Source organism: Scyliorhinus torazame, chromosome 3, assembly GCF_047496885.1.
Source record: "Scyliorhinus torazame isolate Kashiwa2021f chromosome 3, sScyTor2.1, whole genome shotgun sequence".
In the NCBI taxonomy this organism is placed as follows: Eukaryota; Metazoa; Chordata; class Chondrichthyes; order Carcharhiniformes; family Scyliorhinidae; genus Scyliorhinus; species Scyliorhinus torazame.
This window is the reverse complement of record NC_092709.1, coordinates 77,723,187-77,746,689: the sequence shown is the minus strand read 5'-3', so window position 1 is coordinate 77,746,689 and position 23,503 is coordinate 77,723,187. Positions and strand designations below refer to the sequence as shown.

General features: G+C 45.6%; 1 long non-coding RNA gene across 4 annotated transcripts in view; it reads left to right on the top strand.

The window, feature by feature from the left end:
- The first annotated feature begins 2,851 nt into the window (after positions 1-2,851).
- LOC140408530 (uncharacterized) overlaps positions 2,852-23,503 on the top strand; it is a 109,820-nt gene continuing 89,168 nt past the window's right edge. For all 4 annotated transcript variants that reach the window (XR_011940126.1, XR_011940125.1, XR_011940124.1 and 1 more), the window contains exon 1: positions 2,852-3,059. This is a non-coding gene — a long non-coding RNA (uncharacterized lncRNA). The remainder of the gene's footprint in view (positions 3,060-23,503) is intronic.

Below are 23,503 nucleotides of genomic sequence, written 5' to 3'. Positions count from 1 at the left end.
ATAGCCGCAAGTGTTATTCACCGCAGGTGTGAGGGGGCACGGGGGTGGGGGTAGTTTCAGCGGGCCGGGGTTTGGGAGATGGGTGGCATAGCAGAGGGGGTTGGGGAATATGGGAGATGAAATGGGGAGTGTGGGAGGGAGAATGGGGGGGGAGGAAGGGGAGTATGGGGGGGAAATGCAGATTATGAGAAGTAGTGGGGAGTATTGGGTGGGGTCGGCATGGGCAGCACTGCTGCCCATGGGTGGGCCAGGGCATTGAATGGTGCCTGGTTGGGTGTTGAGGGGGAGGGATGGCAGGCGCATTCCCATCTGGGGTGGGGGTTCAGGGGTGCGGTGTCAACCCACCCATGCGGCCCTGTGTCGAGGTTGTTTATCTTCTAACACCACTGGGTGCCGGTCTTCCTGGTCACGCTCCCCTAGCTGACGGCCGCTGGCACTTCCTCCCAGGCAGCACTGACTGTCCTATGGCTGGCTCTCCGAGACACTCGGGAGAACAGGTCATCCCGTCTGGCCTCGACCACATCAAGTAGTCTGCCCAGGTTGGCATACCCGAATCATGGGGCTGGTCTTCTCGGGGGCAGGGCTGTGAACTGAGTGGGGTTGGCTGTGCTGGAGCAGTTTAATTGCTGCTCTCCCTTGTTAACAGGTGGCTTACGAGCGCGGTCCCGGTGAATCAGCCGGCGGCGGAACCATCATTTGTGACGTGAAGCCCGTGGATCCCCATTAAGTGTGCCAATTAATGTTTTATCATGGTGATGGCCTCACCGGGCCAACCATCGGGATGCTCTTGGCAGTTCCCTCTCGCTACCACACGAAGAAACCTTTCCGTTAGATCGTGCCCAAGGCCACCCATTTAAAGGTGTGCCACAACAGCCCCCTCGTAAAGAAAGGTCACTGCCTCTATAATGTTGTTTGCGTTCTTTGGGGGTTCAGATCAGTACTAAAGTATGGATCCATCACAGGGCACCACCTCTAGTATATATCCTTTCACCTAACCTCTTGACTGCCAAATAGATCTCAGGCCAGGCAGAGCAAAGTCCAAGCCTACGAGTTCTGCTCCCCTGAGCCACACCTTCCCTAATTCAAAGAGACCATGTTTAGGTCCAACAAAGTTCCTGCCATATGGAAATAAACAGCAGGGTCTGGTGTGTTGGCTTCCAGCCTCATTTTTGCATTTCCCACCTTACTCCCATCCAATTTGTGGAGGGAACACAACAAAAGGGGCCAATGTGTTTTTGACAGACGCACACCAATAAGTCTAAAAGATTGTTGTTTTTTACGGGATGGGCAGAAAATGCTGTTCTAGCTAGTGACACCCCACCCCATGAATGAATGAATAAAAAGAAACATTTAGCCTATACCATTTGGAATATTTCTTTTTCAGATGTTTCTTTGGCACATGTTTGAAACATTCTATTAGAATATGTCAATCGGTTGGCGATTTAGTTGAAAAAAACCTTATTCATTGAAGTTTAGAGCTTGAATAGTAAAGACAGATAATTACCCTCTCACCCCCACAGTGCCACTAATATAGCTTTAATGGCTGATTAAAGGGGAATTCTGCCCTCTTGTTAGCTTCAAGGACCTGAATAATAAATTAAAATGTTGGGAGGCTCCCAGTGTAATTGCTCCTGCCTGATTTATATTGGAGAAGATGGGAGCATGTGTTTTCTTTATGAGCTTGTTAAAAATTTGCTTGGATGTGTGGTTCGATGTTGTAAAATTAGTTTCACTCTTGATATTTTGGTTTTTGGAAAATGGTTTTGTCCTTGACTTGCTTTTAATCTTCAGCAAAGTTTTATCTTCTCATCTGTTAAAGAAATTGCTATCCATTGTTGTAAGTGTGCTCACATATAAAATCTATTTAATTCGCCTGACCCAATGTCCATATTTACAAAATTGTTGATCCTGTAGAACTTTATTTTTGCTGTGCTCAATTTAGAAAGGCATTATAAAATATTTGCTTCTTGCAGTAACATTATAATTTGCATACTTACAAATTTCCAAAGCCAAATGTGCACTATGTTAAAATACTATCAAGCAATTAGACAGTGCAGCAACCGGCTGACATATAATGTCATTTAAATGAGCAGCATCAACACAATTGTGGCTCATTATTGCCAAACAGAATATAATGTAAAATTGTGCACCCTCTCAATATTATGAAGGGGCATGAAGTTAAAAATTGGAAAGAGTGCAGTCAATCTTACTATTAATTAAAATTAATATTTGATCTTTTTAACACAATAAGAAGATTAACTGGAATCATTCTCCAGTAAATAAAATGCATATGTTTATGCAGCTAAATTATTGCAAGGAGCAAATCTTTCCTATCCCCTATTTGAAATCAGAACACAAAAAGCTGAAGTTCTATGGTGATAATAATTTTGAAATCATTCACACTAAGTTGGAGTTGTTAGATTTCATATGTGGTGGTATTTTATATTTCTGCTATGACTAGGTAAACTCAATTTATGTAACAACTTATATCAGCTCATTTTGAAAAAACTTAACGGTGAAATTGAGATAAATACCCAAACCCATTTGAAATTTATTCGCAAAATTCACGGAAAATCCAGAAGACAAAATTCTAATCTCCTCAACAATTATCCAGATTTCAAAGAGTTTGAAGAAGCTAAACTGCTTACCAAGCTCTCAACAAAATGAAAAGAGGAAAAGTATTTTTTTTAATAAGGACTACAATAAATTATCTTATCAGGACTACATTATAGACCATCCCATTGTGTTCTGACAGTCTTCAATTCCTCCCTATGGGTTCCTTTTTTACATGCCCCTGCCCTCCCCCCAACCACCCACCCTCCAACAGCAGATACTAAATTGGACACGATGCCTTCTAACTTTAAAATAAAGAGAGTTAGAAGAGGAGCAGGCTTTTTATTACATTACTCATGTGGAGGGCTCAACTGGGTTTAAAGCATATCCAAGCATGTCGTGCTCATGCAAGTTATCATTTTCCTTGGCAGCTTTTTAAGCTGTTAAATCAGATTGGATGATGTGCCTAGAATCACAACAAAGTGGACTTGCACGCCGACTGAAAAGTGAGTATTTTTGTGGCATTGAATATACCTTTAACAAGGACTCTACAATAAATTCTAAATTCACACTTTTCAGCAGGAATGTATTTTCCACGTCATTGAATCAAGTTAAAAGTTTTTTCCAGTGATTGTTTGAAAGGGATTAAGCTCTGTCTGTGTGACTAGTTTATTTGCCAGTTCTGATGTGCTTATCATTTGCTGTTGTGCCTATCAGTCAGTAGCTGCGAGGTACAAATCTCTAGTTCTTAAGATGGTGTATGAAGCAGATTTTACAGCTCTTGTCCTGATTAGTGCAGTTAGCCTATAAAGACCAGGGATGTTTACAGGGGATGTTTTAAGGGAAGTAGGGGTTAATTCCCCAGGTCTCTCTCTCTTTCCCAAGGGGCTAGCCTGGCAGCCTGCTTTGCACACACAGGAGGTCTGACAGGTAGCTGGATTTGTGTAAGCAGTTTGCATGAGAGCCAACAAGAAAACTGAACGTTGTGGATTAGTTTTGGATTATCCTGTCAAAGTGAAGCCTGACGGACAAACTGCAGGAGAAATAATGCAATCTGTTAAGGGAGAATGCTGCCGCGCATCCCCGGAACAGAAAGCTGTCATTTTGCAGAAAATTGACAAGTAAAGTCATTAATAATTTATGAGCATTTTTATTCATTAAACTTTCACTTTTGTTCTTTGGAACAATAAAATACCTCCAATGCTTTATACCTCTTCGCTTGAGAGTTTATGTCTTCTTGTTGATTGCATTGGTAGGTTTGAAAAAGATTGACAAATTTAAAATTGAAGTATTATACTTCAGCTAGAAAAACAGCAAGCATTTTATTAATCTCATTTGTCACTAGGGTGGTATTTAAGCATGTAATTAAGTGATCGGCAATTGGAGAATAATTGCATCCATTGTCCAAAAATAGAGCACATTTGCTTTTGTTTACCCTAGTGGTATTCAAATTAGGATTTTCTATTTGAAATTTCGTGTGGCAAAAATAGACCTGATTGAACATTGTTTGGACACTCGTAATACTGTGCATCAAATATATAGACCGCTGTTAGCTTAAAATTAACTTTAACTGCATGAAATTACTCAATTCTATTTTATAACATTCACAGGCAGTCCTGTTTGAAATACCTTGAAATCAATTTAGGAACAGCTCTAAAATAGTCAGAAGTTTCAGGTCCATAATAGAAAATCTACAATAAATTAGAGGTGAAAATAAGTGACACTGAAGCAATTTAATAATGAAAAAAATAGAACTATTGAAATTAAGCTAAATGACAAGTTCTGCAAGTTCCACGTTAAATATTTATTGTTGCAACTTCACCATCTCGGGTTAAATAATGCCAATTGCTACTTTTGTACTAAGCTGTTTGGCAAAAAAATGAAAGGATACCACAGTTACATGCAGACCTGCATACTATTGCCTGATCCAAGAGCTCAATCCAGTAATGATAAGTCGAGAGGGGGATGAGACACCCGAGTATCAACCACGTCTTTGTGCTTCTGAAGTCAGAGGGAGGCACTAAGTTGCATTGCATTGCAAGGGAGAAGGAGAGGCTTCTTTCCACATGTAGGAGTCCCCTCCGGATGCTCCGAGTGTGAACAGCAGCTCCTCAGACCATCTGCATTATCACCTTGAGTAGCTGCATTGGCAGAGGAGGGTCCTGCACTTGTGCAGCAGCCCCTCAGCATGATAGGCCCTCCAGGCTTGAGGCAACCAGATGATGGTTGCCTAGGTCATCCCAGGCCATGGGGCAGGAAGGTCAGCCGCCTGCAAGCTCAGAGGAAGCACCTCATAAAAGCACGTGTAAGAAATTAAGAAGCCCATCTAGTTTCAATTGGCATTCACACTCTGAAGTGCACCCCCCCCCTCCCCCCCTCCGCTCCCCCCGCCCCACCCCTGTGCCCGTGCGCCATCAGTAAAACCGTCAATGTGCAAAGCCCATTCTCCATATCGGCTGCCATAAGTAAAATGCAGAAACGTCGGACTTCCGGTTCAACGTGTTTTTTTTGGATTTTATAGGAACCTCACTGTCCACTTCTAACGCATTCCAAGCAGCCCTGTAAAATTCAGCGCAGTATTTTAGCTAAACTGAAATACAACTGCAAAGTCGTACCTTGGCTGTCAGTTTTGAATCTGTATTTGAATCCAGGATCCACCTAGACTAAAGGGCAATTCAGGGAAAAGCTTAGAAATGTAACTTTAAAAAAAAGATGATTGTCAATTTGGGGAAGTACAGTGAAGGCTCATGGGTAATTTCACATCACTTTGTTTTGTTGACATTTCATAATGCAATTATGTTTTCAATGTAAATTATATCATTGTTTTTCATGTTTGCAAAACAGTTCAAAAAGCTTTTTGAGCTTCTTTTGTGGGCAACGATATATATTAGCCACGAGCCACATGTGTCTAATTTGAATCAAGGTACGACTGATCAGTAAATAAAAATAAAATGTGTAATAGGCACTTTTGTTGGGTGTGTGAGCTCTTTACTCACACATGCAGAGTTTACGCATGTATACTTTGACCTTTTTGTGCGTTTGTTGGTAAAATAGCAAGATGAAAAGCAGATTATGCAAGTGTTTTTTGATCATTGTGAGTGCTTTATTTCCTTGGTTAATGAATGGTGCTATATGTTTGTTAAGTAAATATGTACATGTGAATTACACTTACCTGCATTGTGAGAGTATCTCCAAGGCGTTTTCCACTAAAATTAATGCATGCAGCTAAAATTGTGTTGCCACAGCTACACCTGTGGCTGGTCAGCAGTTTGGATTAGACAACACAAGACTGGAACATTGGCATTTTAAACAATCTCAAAGATGATTTTTTGTTGTGTTAAATGAGTTTTAATGCAACACTTCTTTTCTTGTACCGGTTCTCAATTTTATAGAATTACATGCTGTCTGGCCAAGTGAAATGAAAAGTAACAACTCACATTTCCTGCTGTCTATTGTATTTGTACGTATATGATTAATTCATGTTTTAAATTTGACTGCATATTTGTTTACTTTTGACTGCAATATTGGTGCATATTCCATAAAGTATTTTCTGTAAGAATAACGGGAAGTAATTTAATCAGAATATTTTAGTGAAATCCATATTGCTACGGACGGGAGATTAATTTAAACAGCCTGGATTTCTTCTCTCACTACCCATCCATAAGCAGAAAGGTGATTATTGATTTTCAATTTCCCCCTTTTATAAATGATGGTTTATTTTGCCCAGCTGTTAAATTTGGGGTTTTCCAATATTCTATGAATAACTTGCACAGGTAAGGAGCTCATTCACGGGTGGCGGGATTCTATCTTCCCACTGCTTGTCAATGGGATTTCCCATTGAAACCACCTCATGCCACACCGTACCATAGTGGTTAGCACAGTTGCTTCACAGCTCCATGGTCCCAGGTTCGATTCCCGGCTTGGGTCACTGTCTGTGTGGAGTCTGCACGTTCTCCCCGTGTGTGTGTGGGTTTCCTCCAGGTGCTCCGGTTTCCTCCCACAGTCCATAGATGTGCAGATTAGGTGGATTGGCCATTCTAAATTACCCTTAGTCCAAAAAGGTTGGTTGGGTTACGGGGATAAAGGGGATAGGGTGGAGGCGTGGGACTTAAATAGGGTGCTCTTTCCAAGGCCCGATGCAGACTCGATGGGCTGAATGGCCTCCTTCTGCACTGTAAATTCTATGCCACCATGAAACCTGCTGGCAGGGGTGCGCTGCCAGTGGGAAAAGTGAATTCTGACAACCAGAGAATTCCAGCCAAGATAAAATAAAGGGGGTGCTTTATTTCACACACACAAAATGCAGAGAGGGGTGTGGCAATGTATGCCCCTTTTGCACTCGTACAATACAAAAAGTATCAGGGAAAGGAAGATGGCTCAGGGCCAATGCCCTCGACACCCTCAGATCCATTGTAACTGGGCCAGCACTGCTGCAAAGTCCTTGTTGCTCTGGTATATGGCTGCCTTTGACATGGCCGCCCTGTCCTGTGCCTTGGCCACTGCCTGCACAGAATGTCCCAGGCGGTAGATATCCTGAACCATGGCCGATTCTTTCACACCCAAGGCCTCCACCGTGGATGACACCCATGCGGTGTTGGCCTGGGTGGCAGGCATGGTCGGCACAGCCTCCTGCACCTGCAGGCCCTGGATGATTGCTGACACCCCGTTGTGTAGTCACCGGCTCTGCATCTGCATCGCCAACATTGATGGGACCGTCCTTTCCAGAAGCACAAGACCGTCTAGATGGCAGCTAGTCCCTGGGGTTGGGCCGCCATCCAACCACCTCGGGGGTTCCTACCTCCACCTGATGCACCACTGCATGTGTGTGGTGCACACCAGATAGTGCCCCAAGAACCTCTTCACTAAAGTGCCCAGCTGAGGTGAGTGTATCTGGAATGGTAGAGGGTGCTGGTGACAGCAGTGCCAAAAAGTCAGTGTCGTCCCCGGACTCCGGGGTGTCGCAGGGTTGCAGCGGGAGATGAGGGACCCCAGATGGACCCGTCTCATTGCCAGGTGATTCTGCAAGACATAAGACACGACGCATGGTTCAGTCCCTGAAATGGCGAATGCAGCCCATTGTATGTTTTAGAAGAATTTAGATACAGCTCTTTGGCTCATGGGAACAAAGGATATGGGGGGAAAGTGGGAACAGGTTACTGAGTTGGATGATCACACATGATCGTAATGAATGGCGGAGCAGGCTCGAAGAGCTGAATGGCGTACTTCTGCTCCGATTTTCTATGTTTCTAGTACAAGGGCCAATTTACTTTGGGCTCAAATGACAATCTGAACACAAATTATGCTCAAAATTGCAAAAGTTTTGCAAAGTGAATTTTTTCCTCCAAACTTAGTTGTTTCCTCCAAACTTAATTGCATATTGCCAAACAAAATTTTTCCATGAATAGTTACAAGTGCAGTATGTCCGCATTTCAGAATATAATTTAAGAATACAATAATTTTTTAATACAAATATTCCCTGATCTATTTTGAGAGAGGTAACTTGGTGCAGTTTTATTCATGTAAATGGATTTAGCACAAAAAAGTAGCTTTTCAAAATTAGTGCTCAGTCCATCACCTATGGGCAGCAAGATTTTTTTTAAAATATCATTAAGGAACTATCGAGAACCATTTACTAGTTTAATTGTTGTAGAGTAGTCAAATTATTATTAAATTAAAATATGTAAAAGCCTTTAGAGAGAAGATGTTGAGGCGTGGCGGTAGCATCCTTAACTCTGGATCAGAAACTCCAAGGTCAAGTCTCGCTTCAGGTCTTTTTTAAAAATCAATTTAAAGTACCCAATTATTTTTTTTCCTATGAAGGGGCAATTTAGCTTGGCCAATCCACCTACCCGGTACATCTTTGGGTTGTGGGGCTGAGACCCACGCAGACACGGGGAGAATGTGCAAGCTCCACACGGACAGTGACCCGGAGCCAGGATCAAAATCGGGTCCTCGGTGCCATGAGGCAGCAGTACTAACCACTTTGCCACCCTTTCGCTTCAGGACTTGGTGGCCATGGAAGATGTGTGCATACCATGGCCAAACAGGCTATTTATCAGACTGTAAGTCCTTACTATACACCTGATGGCAGGTAAATGCAGGTGGGTATCCTGGTCAGCCATGCTGTAGAAGGCTATGCTCAACCACTGCAGTACTTGGCCAAGCATGATCATGGACAAATCTAATGGAAATCCTGGTCACCAATGTCCTTTTGGGGCATGGTACCTGAAGGAGGAGGAGGAGGAGGAAAAGTCTTTGAAACGTACCATGTACCTAATAAACAAGTTAACCACCTGAACCCCTTTGAAGGCCTGCAACTAGAGATTAATTTGATCGGAGAGCGTGGCAAGGTTTGTGGGTGAACAGATGTTTTTAAAGTAGCACAAGAGATTGTTGGAAGAAATTTTTACTTGAAATTACTTAATTCTCTGCAGTGTTTCAGTTGATTATGGGTGAATTCCACTGTAATTCGCAGCACGGTAGCACAGTGGTTAGCACTGTTGCTTCACAGCATCGGGTCCTAGGTTCGATTCCTGGCTTGGGACACTGTCTGCGCAGAGTCTGCACGTTCTCCCTGTGTCTGCATGGGTTTCCTCCGGGTGCTCCGATTTCCTGCCACAAGTCCCAAAAGACGTGCTGTTAAGTAATTTGGACATTCTGAATTCTCCCTCTTGTGTAATATTTTGATTTATTAACAACTCAACAGTTACATATCAAAAAAAGTCTCAAGGCACAAAGCCCCAACACACTTCAACAGTTACACCCCGAACAGGCGCCAGAATGTGGCAACTAGGGGCTGTTCCCAGTAACTTCATTGCAGTATTAATGTAAGCCTACTTGTGACAATACTAAAGATTATTATTATATTATAATCCAGTGCAGCTAACCAGAAATTCCAGGTCAGTATATTTTTAAGGAAAATTAAACCGATCCATTAAATATAATTCATCATTAACTTAAAAATCATGGAGTCTCTTTTGATGCAGAGCAGATTAGAGGAAAAGAACACCCATTCACGTTTGCTTTTATAGACTTAGGTGACTTCATAGATTTCTGTGTGTATTTTTCCCATTCATTAAACATCTTACGAGTAAATTAGAAACCATTTGGTTGCAGCAGACCTAAATAATTTATGATGACCTTGGATCTTTAGTAAGGCCAATTAATAAAGTTTTAACAGCAAGTAATAGAATATGTATTTTCTCTTGTGGATAAACAGTGGTCGATCATTTTGTCACATTGGGGTATGAGTGCCTGAGAACTTACTGGTCCCATGCAGTGCAATCTCTCCTGTGCAGTTTTATGAGTTTGCTGGACTTTAGTGGCTTTACACAAGCCACTAAAAATGTAAAAGAAGCAGAATCTGTAAATGTTGAAGAATTCCTCAAAAGCTCACCAGATAAGTACACGGGAATGTAATACTGAGCCAGAAAACTCCCACACGCTCAGCGAACAATATTTACATTTATCCCATCAGAATGTGCTGCGATTGGTCTCATTGTTCTTGGATCGTGACATAAAATAATCAGCCGTGAATCTAGCTCCTGATTGCAATCTAGTTCCCATTGCTACAAAGTGGACTTTTGTGACAACTCAGGTACAGTTGTGGTCAACTAGCTTGCTGGCTCTATCCTGGGTGGGTAACAACATTTGCATTTATATAACATTTGCATTTATATAATGCTGACAATGTAGAAAACGTTTCCAATGAATAATTGAGACAAAAAGATAAAATGGATGCTGAGTCAAAACAGAGTTAGTCAAAAATGGTGAGTTTTAAGGAGCATCCCAGGAAAGGGAGATGGCAAATCAGAGAAATTTAGGTCGAGAATTCCAGAGCATGGGATCTAGCTAGCTGACTATAGGCACTGGCGCCAACTCGGAATGGGTGATTGGTAAGCATGATTTGGTTTTCCCAGGATATGGGTAGCAGAGTTTTGAATATGATATAAAAATAAGAACAGGGAAGTTACATTTCAATTGAAAGAAGGTGGCTGTGGTTGTTGGCAGCCAAACATCTCAGCCCTAGGACATTGCTGCAGGATTTCCTCCGGGTAGCTTTCCTCTTCACAGTTGTTGGCTGGAGAAAAACTTGTGGCTTATGAAACATATTGGACTTTGCTCACTTTGTCGGAGTTTGGAGGCCTGCAGTTTGATTTTAGAGTTCACCTATGTAAACAGAAGAGGATGTTATATGAACCCTATTAACCAGAAATCAGCAGAGCAAATAAATTTTAATGTGGTGCTATTCTGGAGCAAATATGATGACATGAATAACTGATAGAAAGATAAAAGATTGTTAAGTGCTCGTTGTTGTAATTAAATCCATTTATTTTGCTTTCCTCCCTATACCTGTAACTTCCTCTGGCTTGCCATCCAATCTCTGAACTCTCATTCTTCACCATTGATGGCCATACTTTCAATAACCTAGTCCTTGTAATTTGGGGCTGTGTTAAGCCCCCTCTCCCATCCTGTACTAAACTCCACCATATCTAGCCATACCTTCAGCTGTTGAAGCACAAATCTCTGGGGTGCGATTCACCGATCGCGGGACGAAGTGTCCTCGCCGTCGTGAACGGCGTCACGATTCACGACGGCGCGAAGCGGGCACGGGCAGTAGGGATTATGGCCCCCATAGGGGGCCAGCATGGCACTGGAGCGGTTCACGCCACTCCAGCCTTACATCCTGGCACGGACTGGGGGCAGCGCCAACCCGCACATGCGCAGTGACGAAGCGCAAACCGACGCATGCGCGGTAGACTCATGGAACGCTGCGGCCCCGACGCAACATGGCGCGGGGGTTCTGGGGCCGGATGCGCAACAAAGTAGGCCCGGGGGGGGGAAGAGGCCGGCCCGCCGATCGGTGAGCCCCCCCCCATGAAGGAGCGCTTTTCCCCACCCCACAGGCCGCCCCCGACCCTTGGCGCAGCGTTCCTGCCGGCAGCGACCAGGGGTGAATGGTGCCGGCGGGACTCTGCCATTCCCACGCCGCCGCTCAGCCCTTCCGGGCCAGAGAATCGGCGGCCCGGCCGCAGACAGCGGCCTGCGACCGGCGCCGTGCCAAACGGCCGGCGCAAATGGCGACAATTCTCCACACCTCAGAGAATCTCACGCCAGCGTCGGGGCGCGTGGCGCAGTTGCGGTGATTCTCCGTCCCGGCGCGGGACTGGGTGAATCACACCCCTGGTCTTCCCACATAAACATATCTACCTTTCTTCTTCTCTCTGTCTCTTTAAGATGCTTCTTAAAACCTACCCAACTCCTGTCCTAATATCTCCTTCTCTATCTTGGTGTCACTTCTGTAATGATATTAACTAAAGGGTTAATTATAACATCTAGCTGAAACACTACCATTAGAGGGCACCACTAGATCCCACTATAAGTATCAGCTCCCAGAGGATCTTGGGTCTCTTTCAGCCCAGGAGTGATGCAGTAGTGTATGATAGATAGATCACAGCATAGTTAGCACGTGTAGTTTTGAATCAGTTAATACATTAATATTTAATTACTTGATTTCTGGTGATAGTTCTATAGACTGTCGAACTCAAATATAATTGATCGTTACTTGAATAAATTAGTTTTCTTTAAGTTGAAGACACGTAGTTTCTTTAAGATCACACCATTAGACTTTCTGGAAATACATCAACTAGTAACGATACATATTACTGAACCCAGTAATATAACAACTTCTTGTTTATAGCTCCTGTGAAGTACCTTGGGACATTTTACTACATTAATGGTGCGATATAGAATGAAACTTGTTGCGGAAACCATCCTATAAAACACAAGCTCCTGATCACCCACTTAGTTTTTTCTTCTGTGTGACTTCCAGGCATCCCATTTTTCCTAATATATCTATAAAGCACCTTTGGACATTTTGTCTATGTTAAAGGATCTGGATCAATGCAATGTGTTGCTGTGTCAACCGTTGAGCTCAGCAAAGTCTCCATCACTTCTCTGGCCCACCCGTTCTGCAGCCTCAAGCCCTAGGATGTCACACTTGGAAATTTTAAACTGTGTTCTTGGCCCACCATTTCATCAACCAGGGTCAGAATATTGGTTCCGTTCTATTTGTTCATGATTTACAGTATTACCTGGTTAATGAAGACTCATATCTACCAGTTATATGGGAGTGCACTTCAATTCAATTTGTGCTCATAGTGGCTGTGTAAAATTATGTTGAAAAGTTCTCAGTCCAACATCATGGGTGAAATTCTCCCCCAACGGCGCGATGTCCGCCCACTGGCGCCAAAGACGGCGCCAATCAGACAGGCATCGCGCCGGCCCAAAGGTGCGGAATGCTCCGCATCTTTGGCGGCCTAGCCCCAACATTGAGGGGCTAGGCCAACGCCGGAGGGATTTCCGCCCCGCCAGCTGGCGGAAATGGCGTTTGTTTCCCCGCCAGCTGGCACGGAAATGCGGCGCATGCGCGGGAGCGTCAGCGGCCGCTGACAGTTTCCCGGCGCATGCGCGGGAGCGTCAGCGGCCGCTGAAAGTTTCCCGCGCATGCGCAGTGGGGAGAGTCTCTTCCGCCTCCGCCATGGTGGAGGCCGTAGCGGAGGCGGAAGGGAAAGAGTGCCCCCACGGCACAGGCCCGCCCGCGGATCGGTGGGCCCCGATCATGGGCCAGGCCACCGTGGGGGCACCCCCCGGGGTCAGATCGCCCCGCGCCCCCCCCCAGGACCCCGGAGCCTGCCCACGCCGCCTGGTCCCGCCGGTAAATACCAGGTTTGATTTACGCCGGCGGGACAGGCAATTTCTGGGCGGGACTTCGGCCCATCCGGGCCGGAGAATTGAACGGGGGGTCCCGCCAACCGGCGCGGCCCGATTCCCGCCCCCGCCCAATCTCCGGTACCGGAGACTTCGGCGGGGACGGGATTCACGGCGGCCAACGGCCATTCTCCGATCCGGCGGGGGGTCGGAGAATGACGCCCCATGAAACGAAAGTAATGAATTGTCCAAATTGAACTTGATGATTCAATCAGTGAAAGAAGCAGATTAATCTAAATTTAAAGCAAAAACACCTATGGAGGAAAAGAAAATACTTGCAGGATCAAAATTAGTGACCTTATTTCAGCAAAACTTCTAACTTGCTCAAAAATACAGATTAGCACCTTCATTAAAATCACAAAATAAGTGCGCTCAAACAAACATATTGGGCACGATTCTCCCAAAAGACAACAAAGTCCCCTAGCGAGCGCGTGTAGCCGCGTGCTTCCTGTGCTCACTGTACAGAGAAACACAGGGCTATTCAACGCGACTCACATTGTATAAGGGGCCTGAACAGGGAATGCACAGCCGAGGCCGCACATAGGCCCGTTTTGTACAGTGGGGAGCTCGGCTTGCCGGAACTCTCCATTGAAGTGAGAGATCAGGCCGCCATTTTTAACTGATCTCTCATCCTGTTCTTCGAGGCTGCACCCCCCCCCCCCCCCCCCCCAAGCTGGAAAGCACTACAAGAAGGTCTCGTCCCCTATACCACCCCACAACACCCACTCCGGGCACCCCAGTTCCAGTCGTGCATGTGAAAAAAATGCCAGTGTGGCACCTTAGCAGTCCCAACATGGCCACCCTGGCAGTACCCATGACAGCTGGCAGTGCCACCTGGGCACATTGGCAGTTCCAGTTTGGCACCCAGGCAGCACTGCAGGGTGCCAAGCAGGCACTGCCAGATTGCCCAGGTGGCACCAGCTATGCCAGGCACCACTCTGCCCAAAAGGCATGCAGCTGGGGGCCTCCAATCCCGTGGAACACCCCAACGAGTGCCATTCCATCTGGTCCCCATTTGAGGGCACCAGTGCTGGACGGCGCTCACCGGAAGTCTCTGATGCAAAGGGGTGAGTCCCAAATCCTCAGGTACCTCGGAAATCTGCAATTAGAATGAGGCTAAATGCCTCACTCTCATATGCATATTTGGCAAAAAATGATCCCGCCCACAATGGGCAGGATTTACATCGCAATATCTCACGAGATCAGGTTGGATCTCGTGGGGCACGCTGAGCCGGTAGATCCCAGGAGCGGGGTCTCCCAGTCATCATAAGACATAGGAGTGGAAGTAAGACCATTCGGCCCATCGAGTCCACTCCACCATTCAATCATGGCTGATTTCAACTCCATTTACCTACTCTCTCTCCATAGCCCTTAATTCCTCGAGAAATCAAGAATTTATCAACTTCTGTCTTAAAGACACACAACGATCCGGCCTCCACCGCCCTCTGTGGCAATGAATTCCACAGACCCACCACTCTCTGGCTGAAGAAATTTAACCTCAGCTCTGTTCTAAAGTGACTCCCTTTTATTCTAAGGCTGTGCCCCTGGGTCCTAGTCTCCCCTGCTAATGGAAATAACTTCCCTACGTCCACCCTATCTAAGCCATTCATTATCTTGTAAGTTTCTATTAGATCTCCCCTCAACTTCCTAAACTCCAATGAATATAATCCTAGGATCCTCAGGCGTTCATCGTATGTTAGGCCTACCATTCCTGGGATCATCCGTGTGAATCTCCGCTGGACCCGCTCCAGTGCCAGTATGTCCTTCCTGAGGTGTGGGGCCCAAAACTGCTCACAGTATTCTAAATGGGGCCTAACTAGTGCTTTATAAAGCTTCAGAAGTACATCCTTGCTTTTATATTCCAAGCATCTTGAGATAAATAACAACATTGCATTTGCTTTCTTAATTGCGGACTCAACCTGCAAGTTTACCTTTAGAGAATCCTGGACTAGGACTCCCAAGTCCCTTTGCACTTCAGCATTATGAATTTTGTCTCCGTTTAGAAAATAGTCCATGCCTCTATTCTTTATTCCAAAGTGCAAGATCTCGCACTTGCCCACGTTGAATTTCATCAGCCATTTCTTGGACCACTCTCCTAAACTGTCTAAATCTTTCTGCAGCCTCCCCACCTCCTCAATACTACCTGCCCCTCCACCTATCTTTGTATCATCGGAAAATTTAGTCAGAATGCCCCCAGTCCCGTCATCTAGATCGTTAATATATAAAGAGAACAGCTGTGGTCCCAACACTGAACCTTGCGGGACACCACGCGTCACTGGTTGCCATTCCGAAAAAGAACCTTTTATCCCAACTCTCTGCCTTCTGCCTGACAGCCAATCGTCAATCCATGTTAGTACCTTGCCTTGAATACCATGGGCCCTTATTTTACTCAGCAGTCTCCCGTGAGGCACCTTATCAAAGGCCTTTTGGAAGTCAAGATAGATAACATCCATTGGCTCTCCTTGGTCTAACCTATTTGTTATCTCTTCAAAGAACTCTAACCGGTTTGTCAGGCCGACCTCCCCTTACTAAATCCATGCTGACTTGTCCTAATCTGACCCTGCACTTCCAAGAATTTAGAAATCTCATCCTTAATGATGGATTCTAGAATCTTGCCAACAACTGAGGTTAGGCTAAATGGCCTATAATTTTCCATCTTTTTTCTTGTTCTCTTCTTGAACAGGGGGGTTACAACAGCGATTTTCCAATCCTCTGGGACTTTCCCTGAATCCAGTGACTTTTGAAAGATCATAACTAACTATTTCCTCCACTATTTCTTCAGCTATCTCCTTTAGAACTCTAGGATGTAGCCCATCTGGGCCCGGAGATTTATCAATTTTTAGACCTCTTAGTTTCTCGAGCACTTTCTCCTTTGTGATGGCTACCATATTCAACTCTGCCCCCTGACTCTCCTGAATTGTTGGGATATTACTCATGTTTTCTACTGTGAAGACTGACGCAAAGTACTTATTTAGTTCCTCAGCTTTTTCCTTGTCTCCCATCACTAGATTACCAGCGTCATTTTGGAGCGGTCCAATGTGAACTTTTGCCTCCCGTTTGTTTTTAATGTATTGAAAGAAACTTTTACTATCATTCCTAATGTTACTGGCTAGCCTACCTTCATATTTGATCCTCGCTTTCCTTATTTCTCTCTTTGTTATCCTCTGTTTGTTTTTGTAGCCTTCCCAATCTTCTGACTTCCCACTACACTTTGCCACATTATAGGTTTTCTCTTTTGCTTTGATGCATTCCCTGGCTTCCTTTGTCAGCCATGGCTGCCTAATACCCCTCTGGTAACCTTTCTTTTCTTTGGGATGAACCTCTGTACTGTGTCCTCAATTACTCCCAGAAACTCCTGCCATTGCTGTTCTACTGTCTTTCCCACTAGGCTCTGCTCCCAGTCGATTTTCGTCAGTTCCTCCCTCATGCCCCTGTAGTTACCTTTATTTAACTGTAACACCTTTACATCTGATTCTACCTTCTTTCTTTCAAATTGCAGACTGAATTCTATCATATTATGATCACTGCCTCCTAAGTGTTCCCTTACTTTAAGATCATTTATCAAGTCTGGCTCATTACATAACACTAAGTCCAGAATGGCCTGTTCCCTCGTGGGCTCCATCACAAGCTGTTCCAAAAAGCCCTCCTGTAAACATTCAATGAATTCCCTTTCTTTGGGTCCACTGGCAACATTATTTACCCAGTCCACCTGCATATTGAAGTCCCCCATGATCACTGTGACCTTGCCTTTCTGACATGCCCTTTCTATTTCGTGGTGCATTTTGTGCCCCCGGTCCTGACACTGTTAGGAGGCCTGTACATAACTCCCATTGTGGTTTTTTTGCCTTTGTGGTTCCTCAACTCTACCCACACAGGCTCCACATCATCTGACCCTATGTCGTTTAGTGCTATTGATTTAATTTCATTCCTAATTAACAAGGCAACCCCACCCCCTCTGCCCACCTCTCTGTCTTTTCGATAGGTTGTGAATCCCTGGACGTTTAAATGCCAGTCCTGAACCCCCTGCAACCACGTCTCTGTGATGCCTACCACATCATACCTGCCAGTCACAATCTGGGCCACAAGCTCATCTACCTTGTTCCGTACACTGCGCGCATTTAAATATAGCACCTTTAATTCTCTATTGACCGTCCCTTTTTGTTTTCTTAGTTTGGTGGACCTTGGTTTACTGAGCCTTTCCATACACTGTGTCATATTTTGTGAGATGGGGACTATCGTAACCTCTCCTGAGTTCTGTCTTTTTGTGCTTTTTTGTATTCCTAAGCAGCTACGCTTCCCCCTGATTACTTCACCTCTTGGTTCCCTGACTTTCCCTTCCCCCCCCCCCCAATCTCTATTTTAAAGTCCTATTGACCACCCTATTTACTCTTTTCGCCAGAACACTGGTCCCAGCTTGGTTCAGGTGGACACCATCCCAACGGTATAGGTCCCCCCTGTCCCAAAACTGATGCCAGTGTCCCATGAAAAGGAACCCCTCTTTCCCACACCACTCTTTCAGCCACATGTTAACTTCCCTTATTCTTGCCTCCCTATGCCAATTTGCACGTGGCAGTAATCCGGAGATTATGACCCTCGAGGACCTGTTTTTTATTTGAATCCTAGCTCTTTATAATCTCTAAACAGGCCCTCTTTCCTAGACTTGCCTATGTTATTGGTACCGACATGGACCACAACAACTAGATCCTCCCCCTCCCTCTCCAGTATCCTTTCAAGCCGGTCAGAGATGTCCCGCACCCTAGCACCGGGCAGGCAACATACCATGCGGGACTCTTTATCCTGCTCACAAAGGATACTATCTATCCCCCTGATAATAGAATCCCCTACAACTACAACTTGCCTATTTACTCCCTCCCCTTGAATGGCCTGCTGAACCATGGTGCCTTGGTCAGCTGACTCATCCTTCCTGCAGCCCTGTTCGCCATCCACACAGGGAGCAAGTGCCTCATACCTGTCGGACAGGGTCAAGGGCTGAGGCTCCTGAGTTCCTGACTGCTGGTTCCCTTTACCTGCCTGATTTGCAGTCACACCCTGCTGTCCCTGGCCACTGGCAGGATTTAAACTACTTACTCTGACAGGTGTGACTGCCTCCTGAAACACAGTGTCCAGGTAAGTCTCCCCCTCCCGGATGTGCCTCAGTGTTTGAAGCTCAGACTCCAGCTCATCAAATCTGAGCCGGAGCTCTTCGAGCAGCCAACAATTACTGCAGATGTGGTCGCTGCAGCTCGCAATGGGATCTGCCAGCTCCCACATCAAGCAGCTCAAGCACAACACCTGACCAGCCATCTCTAATTAATTAATTAGTTTAATTTAAGTTTCTGAGTTTAGCTGTGTTTTTTTTTAATTTGTTGCAGATTTGCTATCAACCAATCAGATCACAGCTTCCCTCTGACGTCACTTTTGGGGAAAAAAAGTGGAAAACAGGAAGTTACCGTTAGGTTTTTATACTCACAGAGACTGCTCCTCCTCCTCCGAACGGCTCCCGAAATTAGGCCCGAAGAAAGAGAGAGAACAAAACAGTAGGGAAAAGCACCTTCTCCCACTCTGCACCGAATTACCTCACTGCACCAAATTACCAAGTTTCAAATTCCCCACTCTGGATGTGTCTCACTCACTCAGCTGTGTCTCTTTGACCTGCGCAACGCTTACTGAGTGCGCTTTCTGTCTGTCTTTTATACAGACTTCAGGATGACTCACACTAAAACTTCAAAGAGAAGAATACAATGTGTACCTTTGTGCCCCTAAACAGGCCTCAGGTGACTGCCAGATAACTGCCTCTCAGCAATTAGGGTGGGGGCAGCTTCAGCCAATCAGATACTAATCTACACTGCACTTTTAACTGAAAAACAGCACAATTAGATTAACCACTTACCTTTCCTTGTTACCTCACTGCACCAAATTATCAAGTTTCAAATGCCCCACTCTGGATGTGTCTCACTCAGGCTGTGTCTCCTTGACCTGCGCCATGCTTTTCCACGGCGAGCTGCTTTTCAGGCGCAGCATGGCCGTTGGATTGCGCCCATTGTATTTATTGACTAACCTTGCCACAAGTAAAATACAATTAGTCTTATGATCCCGGTGCGGAAATTGTAAACCAAAAAGAACCCAATTTACGAATGACCCTCAAATTAAGAAATTACCAACCAGATTCCACATTGTATAGCTTTCACTTTAACGTGAATCAGAACCAATTGCAGATTAATTAACGGGCAAAATATGCTTAATTATTTTACTTCAAATTTTTGATACAACAAAGTTATCTTTTGCACAACTACAAGCATTTGCATCACTCCCCACACAAATATGGCACTACATAGCTGCACAGTTCCACAATTTCTTTACCCATACAGGATAGGTTAGAAATCCGATCTGACAACAGTCCTCACCTTCAGGTTTCACTGGCATGATTATTATCAGCAAGGTACACTCTGTTAAACCAACAATCCCTTAGATCACAGCTTTCCAGAGTTCCTTTAAAACTGGCCAATCAATAACACCCCACTTCATGGGTTGGCCACTTCAAGGAAACAATAATTCTTTATCATCTCTCAACTATTCACACAGATTTCCAGGTTTTAGAATTTGTAGTGACTGTGCTCAGCTCCTGTCTCCTTTTCTAACAAATAGCAAAAATGCCCACTTTCTGAGTGTCATTTATTTCTTCTCCTCATAATGAATTCTCTGTGTTCCTCTTTCTGTCTCATGTTGCTTTCTCTTTGGTCTGTACTGCGTGTTGATCACCTTCATCCTCCAGCTCCTCTGCTTGCGGTTCTCCTTTGTATTTGCAGCTCTCTTTTATGTCTGTCAGCTACACAGCTTCTTTCTTAATCTTCTTCGTTTGCTACTATTTCCAGGTCCAGGGTTGCCAGTTCACATGGACCAGTATTTCTTATTATCCAAGAAAGTGCAATTGATCCCTTTATAATTGATTCAAACTTTAAAAGTCCATTTCAAACATGCTTATAAACAACTAGAGGTTCCTCAAATCTATTAAGGAAACTACACATTTTTCTTATGGTACTTCTTCCAGCTCAACTGGTGTCACATTAGTCTAATTTTAATTCTGAAATCTACATTGCAACATCCACAAGGATGCACAGCTTGTTCTTGGTAGCGACTGTCATTTGACAGCTGGATCCTGATGATTAGTGCTGAGGTGTGTACTGAAGAATTTCTCACTGATGTTTTTTCATAGTTGGGGCTAAAATCAGATGGGTGAGTTAATCACCACTAATTAATCAGCACACTAGATTAACTCGACAAAGGTGTTGAACTGCATTGGGATTAAAAGATTACCACTAACATTTTAGCTGATAGCTCAAACAGGCTTCACAATTGACAAGGACCACAATAGACACAAACAACTGTGCCACTGATTTAGTGATACCATCATTACCTATTCATGTTCCAGTGTTTTTCTTTTGGCCCAATGCAACTCCTGCAGGGTTTACTTGTCCATTCTTTAGCCTCCCACTTAATTTTTTTCCCCAATTAAAACTAATGTGGCAGTATTTATTGTGTATCTGTGTCACACTTGTCACATAACTTGAATGGGTTTGAATTCATATTCTCACGAAACATAAATGCCCAATGCCATCAAAAAGTTAGTATTGTTTATTTTAACAGCATATTTGCATGAAATAAGATCAAAGGTGGTAAGTTTATTGATGAATAATTACTTTTGAAATGCCATGGGGGCTCTTCATAAAACCGCAGTTGTATCTATAGAGATTATGGGCGTTGGGGGATGAAGAGCGTGATCTAACGGGAGAAGCACCAAGTGAAGTTGCGAGCGAGAATTACTGGGTGCATTCCGATGGCCGCGAGACACCGACCGGAATCTCATGCCAATCTTACCCCACGGGCTTCACAGCAGAAATGGAATACCCGCCAGCTGATTTTCCTGGGCTGTTCCCAGCAGCTCCCAGCTAACGAAGGGGAGCAGCTCTTAAACCGCTCCCTCCGAGCAAACCCCGGACAGCTCGCAGCTATGCCACCGCCCAGACCAGCTCCATGATTCGGAGATGCTGACGTGGCCTGGCAGTTGGACACGGTGGAGGCGCGACGAGGCACCCTGCTCCCCAGGGGGTCGGAGAGTCTGCCATAGGTCAGCCAGTGTCACCTGAGAGGTAGTGGCAGCGGCCGTCAGTGTGGGGAGTATCACAAGGAGGACCGCCAACCAGTGGCATAGGTAGCTCAACGACCTCCATCAGGGCGCATGGGTGAGTTGGCATTGGTCCCCGGCACCAGTCCGGCCTGCCACCCCAAAGACCCAGCAGTTGGCACCATGCCCTCCCTTCCCCTCCAGCACGATACTGCACCTGTGCCCAAACACACCCTGGCACCCTCCAGCACAACCCACCTATGCCCAACAGCGGTGCCCACACCTGTCCACCGCTAGAGCCCTCCCCGTGATGCATGAGTGTGTGGCTCGCAATGCCCTCTCTCTGGCGGTCACCAGCTCTCCCCAAGTCCCCCCTCCTGACAACGGTGCCTCTCGGGGTCAGTGGGCGGAACCGGGTGTCACGTTGAGACATGTGCCACCGGCAAGGAGGCCGGGGCCCTCCGGCCCCAGGGCCCCAGACAGTACGCTGCAGGGAAATCGAAGGCAACAAGGCGCGGTAACCCAGCACGCTGCTGCCACCTCAGATGTGCATCCCGGGGCACACCTAGACATAGCAGCAGAGCACGGAGGCTAAGCAGTTCAAGGATCAGTGAGAGGGTGCTGGGAGGGAGAGGGTGCAGTATCATCGGTAGCTAGGGACAGTGAGGGTCACGACTGTACACTATTAAAACACATTACACCCAAGATAAGTGAAACCTCTATCAAGTTATTCTACACTATTGGCCAGCCTGCACCCGCAACCCCTCCGTGCACCCCCGGCCCCAACCCCCCCTGGCTCAGTGGTCCTAGATATTCCCCCAGCCCCCTCCCCGAGGCAAGAAGGGAGTTGGGTGGTCAGGAGGGGATGTTAGGGGGGTTCAAGGGGGAGTCTGGCGATAAAGGGGCAGTGGTTGTTGGGTGGCCAAGGGGGAGACAAGTGTCACTGTGCGTGATTAGGGGTCAATTGTGTTGGGATGGGGATTAATCTGTCTAACATCTGGAAAGAAATCCAGGTAAGTTCAACTCCGAGTTGGAGAATTTTTCGGAGGGTTGCATCAAATCAATGAATTCCGCATCGGAGGTTGAAACTTTCCAGGCAATTCCAACAGATGTCAATGCGTCAGGATGTCTGTGGGATCCCGATATCCATCTTGGATTAAATATTCAGTATCTGGCGATTCACAGACCAGAAGATTTGAGCTTATGCTTAGACTGTAAATTACTAATCATTCCAAATCAGTACTACCACCTCTTTCCATCCAATTTTTCCACCCAGTTCTTATCCTGATGGTTCAAGTGAAGGGTTAAATGAATAGGAAGAACCTTATGCCTAACCGTGTTAACCATAATTGGCCTCAGCACCAATCTCAAATATATGTTCCTTCTCAGATTGTGGGCATTGATGACAAGACTGGCATTTATTGCTTATTCTCCATTGCTCCAAGAAGATGGTGTAAGGCCTTCTCTTTGAAGTGTCAATATCAGTTTGATACAACTGAATGGCTTACTATGCCATCTCATGGGGTAGTTGAGAGCCAGTCACTTTACTGTGGGGCTGAAGTCATGTTTAGGCCAGACAAGGAAAGCATGTTTCCTTCCCGAAAGGAAATTTGTTATTTTATTCAACAACAATCTGGACGGTGGCACTGTGATTAGCACTGCTGCCTCACAGTGCCAGGGATCCGGGTTCAATTCTGGCCTTGGGTGTCTGTCTGTGTGGAGTTTGTACTTTCTCTCCATGTCTGCGTGGGTTTCCTCCCACAGACCAAAGATGTGCGGGTCAGGTGGATTGGCCATGCTAAGTTGCCCCTTAGTGTCCAAAAGGGTAGGTAGGGTTACTGGGCTATGGCCTGACCCGAGGTAGTGTGCTTTTTCAGAGGTCGGTGCAGACCTCAAATGAGCTGAATGGCCTCCTTCTGCACTGTAGGGCTTCTATGATCTAATGTTCTATGGCCGATCTGTTGCTTTGGGGTGGTATGGTGGCACAGTTGTTAGCACTGCTGCATCTCGGCGCCAGGGACCCGGGTTCAATTCTGGTCTTGGATGACTGTCTGTGTG